This window comes from Natator depressus, chromosome 2 (assembly GCF_965152275.1).
Source record: "Natator depressus isolate rNatDep1 chromosome 2, rNatDep2.hap1, whole genome shotgun sequence".
NCBI classification, from domain to species: Eukaryota; Metazoa; Chordata; order Testudines; family Cheloniidae; genus Natator; species Natator depressus.
In genome coordinates, this window is record NC_134235.1 from 256065760 (window position 1) to 256082324 (window position 16565).

Sequence of the window (16565 nt, forward strand, 5' to 3'; positions counted from 1 at the left end):
CGATTATTATTATTATTATTGAATTATTATTATTGATATTTTATTGAAATAATAAAGCTATCCTTGAGACTCTGAGGAGGCCTTAGAAGCCCACCTGGACCAAATAATTAATGTCATCTTCCTTTCATACACAAACTTTATAACGATAATATTATTCATTAATAAAACATCATTTTCTTTTCCTTCCTGCAATGTGTCACTGTTCAAGCTCATTGGAAACTTTACATTTGACAGAAAATGGCTTTTTGACAAAACAGAAATTTTTGTGAAGATAAAAAAATTCCATTTTTGCTGAAAATGTTCGGGGTTTCATCAAAAACATTCAAAACCCACAAACCAATTTCACCTCCCAGGTTTTGGCCAGCAAAAACGGAAGGTTTTCCGTTTTAAACCCAAAGACGTCCATGTTTGCTCTCTCAATGCCAAACAAGTAAATAAATATATAAACATTTTAAAAATAAAATAAAAACGTTTTCAGTTTTCATTTTTTCAACGAAAAAATTGGAAGAAAATTTTCTATGAAAATGAAAACATTTTCACTGAAAAGTTTCATGGGGGAAAAAAAAGTCATTTCCTGATCAACCATAGTCTCCACTGCTTTCTGCTCGACAGAATGTTGGACCAGTTCCTGTGCGCAGGACAGCCCCCTAGGGGCTGCAGCCTGAAGAGGATGTGAACCCTAAAGCTACGACCACAGAGACATCATAGGATTTATGCTGACTTTAGAAACCTGCTTACACTTCCCTCCTGAGATAGGGAGAAATGCAGTGTCAAGAAACATTGCTTGTCAAAAGTAAACATAGAGGACCATGTCCCACACTGGTCTGGAGGTTTGTGCATGTATGTTTAGTGCACCCCGTGGCTACTGTGAAATTCAACTCCTTCTCCACCACATTATTTTTTAATCTTTAAAATACATTTATCATAAATATTTATAAAACTACAAGTGGGAAAATTACAGCAGTGGTTAACAGATGTACATATGCACCTTGGGGGCAATCCAGAGCTCACTGAAGAGAATGGCGATCGGGGAAGGTCCCGGACGATTGGAAAAAGGCAAATATAATGCCCATCTTTTTTAAAAGGGTAGGAATAAATGGTAAATTTTCAGAATGGAGAGGGGTACCTAGTGATGTTCCCCAAGGGTCAGTCCTAGGACCAATCCTATTCAACTTATTCATAAATGATCTGGAGAAAGGGGTAAACAGTGAGGTGGCAAAGTTTGCAGATGATACTAAACTGCTCAAGATAGTTAAGACCAAAGCAGACTGTGAAGAACTTCAAAAAGATCTCACAAAACTAAGTGATTGGGCAACAAAATTGCAAATGAAATTTAATGTGGATAAATGTAAAGTAATGCACATTGTTAAAAATAACCCCAACTATACATACAATATGATGGGGGATAATTTAGCTACAACTAATCAGGAAAAAGATCTTAGAATCATCATGGATAGTTCTGCGAAGACGTCTGCGCAGTGTGCAGCGGCAGTCAAAAAAACAAACAGGATGTTAGGAATCGTTAAAAAAGGGATCGAGAATAAGACAGAGAATATCTTATTGCCCTTATATAAATCCATGGTACGCCCACATCTTGAATACTGCGTACAGATGTGGTTTCCTCGTCTCAGAAAAGATATACTGGCATTAGAAAAGGTTCAGAAAAGGGCAATTAAAATGATTAGGGGTTTGGAACGGGTCCCATATGAGGAGAGATTAAAGAGGCTAGGACTTTTCAGCTTGAAAAAGAGGAGACTAAGGGGGGATATGCCAGAGGTCGAAAAAACCATGAGTGGTGTGGAGAAAGTGAATAAGGAAAAGTTATTTACTTGTTCCCATAATATAAGAACTAGGGGCCACCAAATGAAATTAATGGGCAGCAGGTTTAAAACAAATAAAAGGAAGTTGTTCTTCACACAGTGCACAGTCAACCTGTGGAACTCCTTGCCTGAGGAGGTTGTGAAGGCTAGGACTATAACAGGGTTTAAAAGAGAACTGGATAAATTCATGGAGGTTAAGTCCATTAATGGCTATTAGCCAGGATGGGTAAGGAATGATGTCCCTAGCCTCTGTTTGTCAGAGGGAGGAGATGGATGGCAGGAGAGAGATCACTTGATCATTACCTGTTAGGTTCACTCGCTCTGGGGCACCTGGCATTGGCCACTGTCAGTAAACAGGATACTGGGCTGGATGGACCTTTGGTCTGACCCAGTATGGCCATACTTGTGTTCTTATGGAAAAAGGAGAATCTGGGGAACTACAGACAGGTCAGTCTCAGCTTAGTCCCTGGAAAAATCATGGGGCAGGTCCTCAAGGAAACCATTCTGAAGCACTTGGAGGAGAGGAAGGTGATCAGCCTTGGCTGGGATGATTTAGTTGGGGATTGGTCCTGCTTTGAGCAGGGGGTTGGACTAGATGACCTCCTGAGGTCCCTTCCAACCCTGATATTCTATGATTCTATGATCAGGAACAGTCAACATGGATTCACCAAGGGCAAGTCATGCCTGACCAACTTGATTGCCTTCTATGATGAAATAACTGGCGCTGTGGATATGGGAAAAGCAGTGGACGTGATATATCCTGACTTTAGCAAAGCTTTTGATACGGTCTCCCACAGTATTCTTGCCAGCAAGTTAAAGAAGTATGGATTGGATGAATGGACTATAAGGTGGATAGAAAGCTGGCTACATCGTTGGGCTCAACAGGTAGTGATCAATGGCTCCATGTCTAGTTGGCAGCCGGTGTCAAGCGGCGTGCCCCAGGGGTCAGTCCTGGGGATGGTTTTGTTCAACATCTTCATTAATGGTCTGGATGATGGGATGGATTGCACCCTCAGCAAGTTTGCAGATGACACTAAGCTAGGGGCGGGGGGAGGTAGATACGCTGGAGGGTAGGGATAGGGTCCAGAGGGACCTAGACAAACTGGAGGATTGCGCTAAAAAAAAATCTAATGAGGTTCAACAAGGACAAGTGCAGAGTGCCGCACTTAGGACGGAAGAATCCCATGCACCGCTACAAGCTAGGGACTGACTGGCTAAGCGGCAGTTCTGCAGAAAAAGACCTGGGGATTACAGTGGACGAGAAGCTGGATTTGAGTCAGCAGTGTGCCGTTCTTGCCAAGAAGGCTAACGGCATCTTGGGCTGCATTAGTAGAAGCATTGCCAGCAGATCGAGGGAAGTGATTATTCCCCTCTATTCAACACTGGTGAGGCCACATCTGGACTTATTTAGTCTGCAGAAAACAAGAGTGAGGGGGGGATTTGATAGCAGCCTTCAACTACCTGAAGGGGGGTTCCAAAGAGGATGGAGCTTGGCTGTTCTCAGTGGTGGCAGATGACAGAACGAGGAGCAATGGTCTCAAGTTGCAGTGGGGGAGGTCTAGGTTGGATATTAGGAAAAACTATTTCACTAGGAGGGTGGTGAAGCACTGGAATGCGTTACCTAGGGAGGTGTGCAATCTCCATCCTTAGAGGTTTTTAAGGCCCAGCTTGACAAAGCCCTGGCTAGGATGATTTTGTTGGGGTTGGTCCTGCTTTGAGCAGGGGGTTGGACTAGATGATCTCCTGAGGTCTCTTCCAAACCTAATCTTCTATGATTCTATGAATGGGAATTTCCATTGAAATCAATGGGCTTTGGATCAGGCCCTTTGAAATTAATGCACCAGGGACTTTGGGAAAGGGACTGTGTTTTTGTTCTGTGTTTATACAGCGCCCAGCACAATGGGGTCCTGGTCCAGGACTAGGGCTCCTAGGTGCTATTTTAAGATTAGATAGCTAGACAGACAGACTAATGTCCTATCCTTCATCATTAACTTATCTGAGCGACAGGCTACAACATGTTAACAATGTACTTGTATCAAATGTAAAAAGCCATTGATGTGAGAGATGGAAATGACCTGTTAGGTCTTCTAGTCCTCCTCAGACCCCCTACTAGTACATGATTGTTCCTGACAATACGTTCAAGTGTGTTAACCTGGGTAACTCCAGAGCCAAACCAAAGATGCTTCACCCCTTATTCAAATATGAGTTTATATATCTACTATTTATGCTATTTTAAATGTTGGAGGTGAAGTGGGGTTGAGGTAGGCTGGAGAGGTTTGTGCTGTCAGCTCCACACGTGGTGGGTCTGTGAACCCTGCATGGCCAGGCTCAGGGAGTTGGCCATGCACAGGGCTAACAGCCTGAGCCCCGCATGCATGGGGCTGACAGCTCATGACCCCCACATAATAACCTCATGACCCCCTAAGGGGTCATGACCCCCAGTTTGAGAACGCCTGAAGTAAACAGACAGTGCGAGTCACGTGGTGTGCCTGGCCTGGAGCCAGCCAGTGGCCCTTTCAGCGAACAACAGCTTCATCACCACGGCACATCAGGGTCCCTGAACACAGATTTTTCCCACCCTGTCACAAGCAAAAGAACACCCTTCTGTGGGTCTACTGTGCAAATGGACAATGGGCCTTGGGGACTCAGGCAGGAGTCCAGGGCAGAGCACCTGCCTGCTGGTCTGGAAAGGACTGCTTTCCGTGGGGGAAGGTTCAAGGACTGAGGAGTGGGCATAAAGACAAGAGTTTATCTGGGAGGTGTGGGAAGGCGAATGCATCTGCAGGCCCTGGCTTTGGTCTTGGGAGGAAGACTCTAGCCAGGGGAGGGACGCTGGGAGGTGAGTTTCTCTCATGGAATGAGGAGCACAAGAATTCTCAGTTCCTAATCCCCCTGGCATCCATCTCCCATCCCCCCAAAGCACCTCGCTCCTTACCACTACTGGTGCTTTCCTGCTCTCACAATCCGCCTGCTTGGGCACGCGCTCCCATCTAGCCAGCATCCGAGATGCTGGAAACTCTCCAAGCCCTGCATGGGCCCCTCCCCTCTCAAACCCTCACACCATTTGGAAGGGGCTGTGTTCTAAAACCAGAGACCCTCCATATTTCTCTTTTTATATTGGACTGGGCTGGTGCCATGATTGCACCAGACTGGAGTGTAAAGTAAGTGTCTCTGAAATGCTTGACCCCCTCCCAGGCTGAAGGCTAACTGGGTCTGGCTCCACCAAAATTTCAGTTCCTCATCCCCTGCAAGGCAGACTCTCCTTCCAGCCTCCCCTGGCTAGAGTCTTCCACCCATGCCCAGACCCAGTCTCAGAGGTGGATTCTCCTTCTCACACCTCCCAAATAAACTCTTGTCTTGTCTATATGCCGACTCCTGAATCCTTGAAGCTCCCCACAAGTGAAGCAACCCTTTCCACCAGTCCAGAAGGCAAGTGCTCTGCCCTGGACTACTGAGTCCATGTCCTCCTTCTATTGTAAGGCCAAGATCCTGAGGTTCCTGCCTGTTATCCACCCCTGCCCTGGCCTCTACCAGCACTCACTGATCCATCATTCTGAACTGTCCTTTCTCCATCACTACTATCAGGGCAGGATTCACACATTCAAATCTACAGACTGTCTTTATTATTTCAGATGAGTTTCTATAGCGCCTGTCACTGTGGCAGGAAGGAAGGACTGAGCACTCAGGAGATTTGGGTTCCATGCCCTGTTCAGCCACAGGCTTCCCGTGTGACATTGGGTGAGTCACCTAATCTCTCTGGGCCTCAGTTCCCCATCTGTACAGTGGGGATAATAGCAATGCCCTGCCTCCCAGGGGTGTTGAAAGGATAAAATCCAGTTGTGATTGTGGGGCACTCAGTAATGAGGGGCTGTAACAGGGTTGGCAGCCACCCAACACCAGCGCATGGCCAGGGCTGCATCTGTGGTGTCCTGCTAATAATTTCTCCCTCAAAGAGCTCCTAACACAGACTCCACACACTTTTCTGAGGTCAAAACACCCCTCTTTGGAGTGTGGGTTCATTCACAGCCAGTAACTCGAAGACCCAAATTAACGTTTTGCTTCCTGGCCCCCGGCCTCCTTGCCTGGAGAGCTTTCACTCTTTCCCTTGCTTGCCCAGGATCTCTCCTGTCTTAGTAGGCTACTCCCAGCCCTTCCAGGCTGGAATCTTAGTCTCAAATCCCAGGACGCTGCTGGAGCCTGCTCATTCCTAGCAGTCTTTGATCTACCTGAACATTCTCCCCCATTGCAGCCACCTGCTGCCCTTTACAGGGATTTACCCAGGGGTGAAAGTAATTTAACGGACTTACCAGTACGCAGGGTGGCTGGGGCCCTGGGCAGGGTGGGGGGTGCGGCTCTGGGCCCCCGGAAGGGGCAGGGCCTCAGGTGGAAGGGGCAGGGCTGGGGCCAGACTCCCCCAGCCAGCCCTTCAGCGCTGCCCGGCCTGCGCTGCTCAGGGCTCCGGCAGCAATTTAAAGGGCCTTTAAATTGGCAGTGGACGTAGCTGCCCCTTCCCCACGCATCAGTGGCCCTACGGTACGGTCGGCTGTGTACCGGCAGCCACTTTCTTACCGGTACACCCGACCGGACCGGCTTACTTTCACTTCTGGATTTACCTGAGCCCACTCAGGTGGGGCTTAAGTTCGAAAGCTGGTCTCTCTCACCAACAGAAGTTGGTCCAATAAAAGATATTAACTCACCCACCTTCTCTCTCTAATATCCTGGGACCGACACGGCTGCCACAACACTGCATCCGTAAATACACATATACGCAGACGACAGGCAGGCAGACTATAACCAAAAAAAAAAAATTGCTCTCACAAAAGCAGTTTCAGGGGAAATTAGCAGCATGCCAGGCATGCGCTGTGGGGCACTGCATTAATGCACTGGTGATGACTCACCAATCAGGCCAGCTCGAAGAAATCCAGTGATTGAGAAAAATACTTAAAAGTAGCAGGGGGCAAAGGAAGCATTAAAAATTAACATTTTCCCTATCCTAAAGGCTGCTTTTATGTACTAGTGTACTATAGTGTTTTGTGAAAGATGGTGGTTCTTTACTGAAAGAGTAAAATATTGATTTAAATCATTCAAAGGCATTTTGGGGGTAAGGAGGAGTGAAAGTTGAAATCTATTATTTTTAGAATTAGAATATTTGAAATTTAATCAGCCACCAAAATATAATTTTTGCAAAAATCTGTTTGGTTGTCAGCTCTCTGGGACAGGGACTGTTGTTTTATCCTATGTTTGTACAGCACCTAGCACTGGTCTCTGACTAGGGCTCCTCGGTGCTATGGGAATACAAATAAATAATAATACAAATATACTTGTGACTACAGTGGGGTGCCATACATCAACAGTTGCAGCTGAATTATCAAGGGATGTTCCATCATGTTGTTCCATTCAGGAACCTGCATGTGATGGAGTTAGGAAGGTCTGACCTAGGAAGTTTTCAGGGTGAATTCAGTACAGAGAGTGCTTCCAGGACCATATCTTTAGCTCCTTGGAGAAAGTATCAAGGGAATAGGATAGAGTGTATGTTTAATGCAAATTTAAAAATTTGGGAAGTTGTAAGCAGTTTTTCCTACCCCTACATTCAACCCTGAAAACACTGTCTCTGGTTGCACGGCGACGCTTGACAAACACAAATGAAGGGCATTAAGTGCTGCTACATCATCTGGCCAGTAATATGCCTATATAGCGGAAACTGGGGCACTGTGGAAAGTATTAGCCTTGAGCTTGGGCATTTGCCTCCTGCTCAGCGTGCAATATCGTTGTCAAAAAAGGGGGCGGCTCACTAAAATGAGCTGGTGAGAGCAGATTGTCCCACAACGGCAGGCATCTTAGGGGATGGAAGAATCGATACGCAGACAAGACAGCACGTGCATACCCTACAGCACTAACGAGTGTGGTCTCTTCTACAGCCCAACCCATGACAAAGTTCAAACAGGCAATCTGTGGTGGAGCGGGAAATGGAACCTGGGTCTCCAAGCTAGTACCCTACCTGGGGTTGTACAGAGCCGCACAGGAGGTAAATCTGCACACTCCCTCCATGCCCCCCCCTTCCTCTTCTTCACCCTCCCACACACCACCATTTTCCCTCGACTTTTATTTCTTTTTTTTGCTTGTTTGTTTTTGTGCGATATGTGCCATAAAAACCCTGGGTGCTGGAAATATTGTGATTAATACACGGGAGTCTCAGCACTGTGAAAATATCTTTGGTCTTTCCTTGTTTCCGGTAGCTCGCATTTCTGTGTCTGTTGTATAGGTTGGCATTGAGACTTTGGTTTGTTATAAGAAAAAAGATTGAAAAGCTTAATAAATATATACAAAGAAGATGTATGGGGCTACATGCATGTATGCCAATTTAGGGCCCAGTCCAATAAACTGGTAAGCACCATCAGCTCCCATTGACTTTGCTGGAGGCACTAAGCACCTGCCAGCATCAGGCCTATAGGTAGAAAAAAAAATAGTTTTGGGCTTAGTATATTTTTTTTTAGCGATATACTTCATCCCAGCCTTGCTATGTAACCCACTGCAAAGGGGACAAAACTGGCATTAAAGAAGTTTGGTGGGGAATGCCTAAAGCAGGGGTCTCAAACTCAATTTACCTTAGGGCCAGTGCCAGTCCGCAAATCCTCCGAGCGGGCCCATAATGTCACTCATGCTGCCCAGAACCCGCCCCTCAAAACTCCGCCCCCCACCTGCCTAAGGCTCTGGGAGGGAGTTTGGGTGGGGGAGGAGGTCTGGGGTAGGGGATTGGGGTACAGGCTCAGGGAGGGAGTTTGGGGGCAGGAGGAGGTGTGGAAAGTGGGTGGGGGTGCAGTCTCTGGGAGGGGGTCCGGGGGGGGCAGCACTTACCTGGGGCTCCAAGGTGGGGCGGGCCAGGGAGCCTCCGTGCGCTGCTGCCCCCAGGCACCCCCCCTGCAACTTCCCATTGGCCCCGGGGCCGCAGAGAGGGGCGACAGCCATTGGAGTGAGCAGGCAGACGCCGCTCAGCTCTGCTGTACTGCTGGGGTCCCGGGGCAGGGAGCACCCGGGGGCGGCAGGTGGGACCAAGGGAGAGACCCGGCCCCAAAACTGCTGGAGCCCGCGGGCCACACTGGGGAGGTTCGCGGGCCACAAGATGGCCCGCGGGCCGGGAGTTTGAGACCTCAGGCCTAAAGGGAGTTAGGAGCACAATACAAGGTATTGGTTCACTGCAGGAGGCACTAGATACAATTCTCTGGCCTGTCATATACAGGAGGTTAGATTAGATTATCACCCTTCTAGCCTTCACATCTATGAATCTATTGAGTAAGTCCAAGCAAAAATCCAGGTACTTCTGAAACCGGAGGCATTTTGAAACTCCTAGCCTTTGTGTGCATCATGCGAAGAGCACAGAAAAGCTGAGGAAACACTGAAGGAGGGAAAGTGAAAAGGGTCCATGTGACAACCATATACAAGACCCGAGGTCTGCCCCAGAATTCAACAAAGCCAAAAGGTCTCTATCATAGTGACCAGGTACAAATGTGATTGTGAGGTGTGGTAAGGACTGGACTATATATCCAGTAAAATTCATCGGGAGGTAAATTTGTGTATATGTTATGCACATTTGTAATCAGTAGCTTTAACAATGTTAGGCAGGTGTTAGGTGGATTTCTGAACCTAACTATGTAAGGTAAAATCTTAGCCAAAACCAGAGGTGTTGCCAGAAAATGGCACTTCCTGATGACCTGAGTCCCTCCATGCTGCCAGTTTGCTCTGTTTCCAGGGGCTGCTTTGTTTGATTGTTAGTCACACTCTCTTCCTTGCTGTCAGTCTCACTAGGCTGACTAGTGCCACCATGTTTTATGTACCACATGCTGGGTAGTAACATGAGAAGACTTTGTGATTCTAAAACTAAACTGGCTCTTTATTAAGAGAACTATTTACGCGGGTGCTACAGCTGCAGCGAGCATTCTAACCATGTGCCCAGAGACTGACTTCCGGGTGCTTCCTCCAAACTCTTCCTTCCTGTAACCTGTGCTCCTCCCTCCAAGTTCCATGCAGATTGCTACATATGGGTCACATCCTGAAATTCTGAGTCAGCTTTCACTCTGTCCTTTAAAAAGACAATGGAAGTTAAAAGAAAAGGAGTACTTGTGGCACCTTAGAGACTAGCCACAAGTACTCCTTTTCTTTTTGCGAATACAGACTAACACGGCTGCTACTCTAAAACCTGTCATTATGGAAGTTAAGTTTGACTGAGGACAGCAATAATTGTTTTTTCTTTACCACTCTGTGTTAGAACGTACAACACTAATGACAATCCCAAATGTTTAAAAATCATATTTGTAAAATATTAAATTTGGTGCCTTTTTCTGTGCCTTCTAGCTTTTGAGACTTTGGAGGTAACATTTCCAAGCTTTACTCTGCAGTAATGAGGGCTAGAAACTTACTTTAAAAAAAAAAAAAAAACGATAGTGAGCTGTAGCTCACGAAAGCTTATGCTCAAATAAATTGGTTAGTCTCTAAGGTGCCACAAGTCCTCCTGTTCTTTTTGCGAATATAGAGTAACACGGCTGCTACTCTGAAACCTGTCATGTAATAACCTGACTCTAGGAGCTGGGCCTTTCAGAAAAAAAACACCCCAAACGTCATCAGATAAAATAAAATAAAGAGAGTTGGCAATACTGTTATTCTGTGATTTACATGCAATAATTGTTTTATATAAAAGAAACGCATCATAAAAATATTGAACTGGGAAGAAAAGATATATGGGCAACAAAGCAGGGAAGCGCTAATTTCCACTGAAGTCTATAGAAGAGCTGCTAATGGCAAACTGCAGTGATCCGGCTGCCCTGTTACCTTTCATGATCTCCCAGGGAATGAGCTAGCTTTACTAAACAAACAGAGAGATCCCCAGGGCAAACATTCCACGCCAGCTGCAAATTTAACTACGGAGCTATTCAAGTGGCTCCATAATCAATGGACATGGCCAAACACTACACCAGACTGAATGTGCAAGGATGACATTCACACTAGTGCAGACGACCTGCCGATGGCTCTGTATACCGCTCACACCCTTAGTTAAATGATGTATGCATAGATCATCTGACCTGGGCTGAATTTTACCCTAAAAGCCTTAAATGTTGCAGAATTCACTGGTGAACATTTCATAGCAGGACAAGCATCCATAACTGAGAGGCTGGATTTTCATCTCAGTTGCGCCAGTTTAAAATTGGAGTAACTCCACCGAAGCCAACAGAGTTACTACAGATTTACACAGTCGTAAGGGACAGCATAACCACCTGGCATCCTCAAAGGTCAGATAATGTGAGTGGATGGAATGTCCTTCCCCTTAGCTTTAATAACCTCTATTGCTGAGCCAGAGCAGCGTGGACATTTCTGATGACTAATCGCATGCAACTAAATTAAACAACAGATTACAAAAAACCCCAGAACTAACACAACGTGTGCACACTCCAGAAACAACACCCCCAGATCTCAAATCAGACATGCTCTTAAGTATGTGCTTAACATTAAGCATGTGAGCAGACCATAGACATCAGTGAGATGATTCAGGTACCTAAGCTCATCTGCTGGACAAGGGCCCTAGATGGTCTTATTTTTTGAAAACCTCATCCCTCTCCATCCATTGTTCTTTCCCCCTCAGTCCTTCAACCGCCCTGATCCTGCAATAGGCTTCATGCAAGGGCAGGGTTCCACTCACACAGACCTCATTTCAGGATTGGGACCTAATGTGGGACTCACTGCTGCAAGGTGCTCAGCACCAACTCCCACTGACTTCCATGAGCGCTCAGCATCTTGCAGGACCAGGCCCTTAGCTAGCTTGTTGAGGCAGGATCGTTGCCTTTTATTTTTCTGTACAGAATCATGAACTGCAGCCATCCCACATGCTGACACGATGATGCATAAATAGAAGATAATATATTGGAGCTTTTGGAGTTTGGGAATCATCATTCCTGCCCTTTGGCTCTGAGGAAAACAGGGCAGAGTGGGAGGGATGAGGAGAGGGATACTACCGTACCACAGCTTGCCAGGGTCATAACTAGCAATTCATGGGAGTTATAACCCTCTGTCATAAATATAAAGGGAAGGGTAAACCCCTTTAAAATCCCTCCTGGCCAGAGGGAAACTCCTCTCACCTGTAAAGGGTTAAGAAGCTAAAGGTAACCTCGCTGGCACCTGACCAAAATGACCAATGAGGAGACAAGATACTTTCAAAAGCTGGGAGGAGGGAGAGAAACAAAGGGTCTGTGGGTCTGTCTATATTCTGTCTTTGCCGGGGATAGACCAGGAATGGAGTCTTAGAACTTTTAGTAAGTAATCTAGCTAGGTACGTGTTAGATTATGATTTCTTTAAATGGCTGAGAAAAGAATTGTGCTGAATAGAATAACTATTTCTGTCTGTGTATCTTTTTTGTAACTTAAGGTTTTGCCTAGAGGGGTTCTCTGTGTTTTGAATCTAATTACCCTGTAAGGTATCTACCATCCTGATTTTACAGGGGGGATTTCTTTATTTCTATTTACTTCTATTTCTATTAAAAGTCTTCTTGTAAGAAAACTGAATGCTTTTTTCATTGTTCTCAGATCCAAGGGTTTGGGTCTGTGGTCACCTATGCAAATTGGTGAGGCTTTTTATCCAACATTTCCCTGGAAAGGGGGGCTGCAAGTGTTGGGAGGATTGTTCATTGTTCTTAAGATCCAAGGGTCTGGGTCTGTAGTCACCTAGGCAAATTGGTGAGGCTTTTTACCAAACCTTGTCCAGAAAGTGGGGTGCAAGGTTTTGGGAAGTATTTTGGGGGGAAAGACGTGTCCAAACAGCTCTTCCCCAGTAACCAGTATTTGTTTGGTGGTGGTAGCGGCCAATCCAAGGACAAAGGGTGGAATATTTTGTACCTTGGGGAAGTTTTGACCTAAGCTGGTAAAGATAAGCTTAGGAGGTTTTTCATGCAGGTCCCCACATCTGTACCCTAGAGTTCAGAGTGGGGGAGGAACCTTGACACCCTCATAATTTTTAATCACAAGTCCTGCACTATTTGGTGTTTCCCTGCTGCCCCAGCTCCTGAGACAAGCTATTATTGTGGCAATTGCAGCTTTCATTTTTAAAAACAGTACTTTTCTAGCCCTGGTGGCTGCAGAAAAAAGACTAAAAATGTGACCCTAAAGCACACTAAATATTCAGCAACCAGTAAACCAAGGAAAAGATCCTCAACTTTAAGAATGCCAAGATTTTTCTTTTGTGGATGATTCATGATTTTGGAATGCTTGAGGTTAGCAATATTGTAATTTGGCAATCACACACAGGATAGGCCCAAACCAAAACCCTAGGTCTGAACAATCCCGAACTACTTTAGATCCACACCTTAAATTTACAGCTAACACCCAGCTGTAATGAGATCTCATGGAAATAACCTTTTAACATTTTTAAACAGCCAGGCCATCCAGAAAGTTTTATCATTCTCAAAACAAAACAAAAAAGACACACACACACACACACACAAAGAAAAATCCCCTTTGTGACAATGGCATTACGGCTTCTCCAGAAACACGCCTGTATTTTAAAAGGTGGATGTCATTGCCATCACTCCCGCTCCATCCCCCTGAGCTGTCGGTCCTAAAATAGCCCCAGCTGTCGGACTCCATCTCTCCTCAGAGCCATTTGTAGAAATGCAAGCCGAGAGTGGGGGGTTGCAGCTTGAATTGGCACCGACATGGGGACGGAGGGGAGCTCAGTGCAAAACTTACTAAAGAGAAAAGCAACACTTGGTTTATGCCTTGGAAATGAAATAAAATAAAATCACTCCCTCCCAACACCCAGCTTCCCCACCCCCCACATCAAGCCCATCTGTCACACAGGTTGACATCCACCAGCTACGAAGGTCAAAAATAATCCCCTGCAAGTAACCTCTCCAACCCTCTTTTTTTCCATCTTTCCACAGCTCTTTTGGAGACCGTTCTTTAGTCTGCTGGTCACCCAGGCAAAATAATACAGTGAAACAATCCAAATACTGCTCAGGCCAATGTCTCTTTGACCTTCAGCTCTGTCGTCCTTCACCTCAAATGCCTTTAACAAGGCAGTAAACACTCAGATGTAATTAACGAGGACTCTGAAATCACCTCCTTCCTCCCTCAGCCATGAACAAGTCCCTCTGCCTACCTCAGATGAGCTGCTCCCTCCTATACACCCTCAGGACCTTACCTGAAGTCTTGTCAGAGTCTGAGAAGGCAAGCAGCTCTCATCGGGGTGAGGGAAAGCAGATCCTTACTGAGAGACACACGGGGAAAAGGGGGGGAAAGAGGTGTCGGGGACATGGGGAGACCATCTGGATTTTGGTCCCCCCTCCCTTCCAGCAAATAAAACAGAAACCTCAGCGATGGTGCGAACGTGCAGTAAAAGGTCCCCTAGTCCCCCTGCAGTGTCTCCACTGCTTGGGGTGTAGGTTGTGTCACCCCCAGCCCCACCCCTCCCCCTGGCTGTCCTCCTCCACTCGAATTGCTGACGTGCTTTGCTCTCCTTCTGCCTCCCAGCTCCAAAATAGCCCTTGGTGTCACTTACTGGAGAGATTAAATTTCATCTGGTAGAGAGGCGAAAGGGCATAGTTCTAGGGACTCAATCGGCCCATCCAAAGAGGAAAAACAAAAAAAAAATCGGCAGAGGTGTGAGTGTGCATGTGTGTGTGTCTGTGTGTAACAGGCTGTGGTGCCAGGATTCGTCAGGACTGCTTCTCAAGTGTGTATCCTAGAGCCAAGTGAGAGCTGTTAAACAGAGACAGGAGAACAGGCTGTTGGCAAAGTGTATCTGTGTTACAAGTGTCTCCTTTAAAAAAAAAAAGAGGAATTCCCTTTCAGATACATCAGATCAGTAACAGGGTTTATGGAAAAAAAAGCTCATTTTAGGCTCGGCTTCTTTGACCAAGGACATTTGCAGAACGACGACGAATAAAAAGCAAATGAACCAAAGTGACTGTGCCACGCTTTCTCCAAACATTAAAGTGTGGTTCTGCTCCGAAAACTGACTCTGCAGGTGAGAAAGCAGGTTTTCTGCCTCTGTGACTCCTGGTCATATTGCCTCACGGTACACGTAAAAACAGTTATTTTCCCAACTACCACTTCCTCAAACACAGCCTCGAATCCACTCATTCATTCTAGTCTACACATTCCTGATGATGAAGATTCCACAACTGGAACTTAGTCAATAACTGTGTTGACAATGCACAAGCCGGAATAGAATCCTGCTCACTCTCCCATAGCTGCGCCGGCCGTGCATGGGTAAACAGGAGAGACAAGTAGTGAATACTTATGTGGGGCAGTAAATTAAGCAGATAACATCCCAGATACCCACAGGGAACAGTACTGGTTGAGTAAGAATGTGCTACTTTTACATATGGAGTGTTGCTGTAGCTGTGTCAGTCCAAGGATATTAGAGACCCAAGGTGGATGAGGCAATATCTGTTATTGGACCAACTTCTGTTGGTGAGAGAGACCAGCTTTCGAGCTTCCATAGAGCTCTTCTTCAGGACCTGAAGAAACAGGACCTGACGAAGAACTCTGTGTAAGCTGGAAAGCTGGTCTCTCTCACCAACAGTAGTTGGTCCAATAAAAGATATTCCCTCATCCACCTTGTCTCTACTTCTACATAGTCACTTTTCAAAGCACAACAGCGCTTAAAAACAATAGACAAGAATTAGGCTAATGCCTAATTAGCTAATGCTAATGCCTGCTGTGAGGTTTCTGAAATTGGAAACAATTGATTCAGGTTATAGTTACACAAACAATGACCCATGATGTAACAGGAATCACATAAACCACCTGAAGTTCAGTATTATTGTTATGGCCGGAGTCACCAGGGGGAGCTGTTATACATAGTTGTAAAAAAAAAAAAAAATGTTTTGTTTTTTTTTGGCTTGTGAACAGTGTACGGTCTTTGAAAGACTCCCGAGAGCCCAACTAGAGGAACTTCTGTGAGAGTGAGAGCCCTTGAAGCTGTCAGGGATGAACCAGAGTCTGACACCATGCTTATGAAGAAACATCTGGCAGAACTCCAAAGGAAAGTAGCCGTCCTGTCCATGAGACCCCCAGAAAATAATGTGCCACCCTCTCAGATGACCAAAAGTTGAGGAACCTGTCCACCTGACCGAGAGAGAGAGACTATTTCCAGAGAGGCTGAGAGCATGAGGATGACCACTCCTGACAAGATCATCCTCCCTAGGATCCCTCACACTTCTGCTGTAAGTGTGGCGAGGATGTCCACCTTCTAAAACTCTGTTACAATTGGGTGAACCCCAGGAAAGTCTCCAAAAGATTCAAGGCCCTGTACACTGAGCACCCACCAGAAAACTTCCAAGGGACCAAGAAAGGGAATATCCTGGGTCCTGAAACCAGAACCACTCCCACAACATTTAATTTCTGAAGTTCTATGCACAGCCTTCACCCAAGATCATGTCCCACATAAGACACAAAAGTAGAGAGGCCTATGAAAAGTTACATTGAAAAAAAGGGGAGTTAGCTCTTTGAACCTCTCAAATAAGATCTGATTCACACTTAAGCATTTAAGTGTTACATTCCTTCGCATGCATATGTTTCAACTTTAATGTTTTTCTATTCTATATCTGTTCTTGTGCCACCATCATCACCATAGTATCTGAACCACTTCCACTCATGCATGCGTAGGCTTGGCAGAATTCAATTTTTATTTGTTTATAATTTCAACAGATAGTACTGATTTATTTTTATGCATTTATTTTTATCAATTTGAATTTTCAC

At 45.7% G+C, this 16565-nt stretch overlaps 1 protein-coding gene across 1 annotated transcript in view; it reads right to left on the minus strand.

Moving 5' to 3' along the window:
• OBSCN (obscurin, cytoskeletal calmodulin and titin-interacting RhoGEF) overlaps positions 1-14064 on the minus strand; it is a 289193-nt gene extending 275129 nt beyond the window's left edge. The window contains exon 1 of the mRNA XM_074946416.1: positions 14002-14064. The gene's annotated coding sequence lies outside the window, so the exon portion shown is untranslated. The remainder of the gene's footprint in view (positions 1-14001) is intronic.
• Between the last annotated feature and the right edge of the window lie 2501 nt (positions 14065-16565).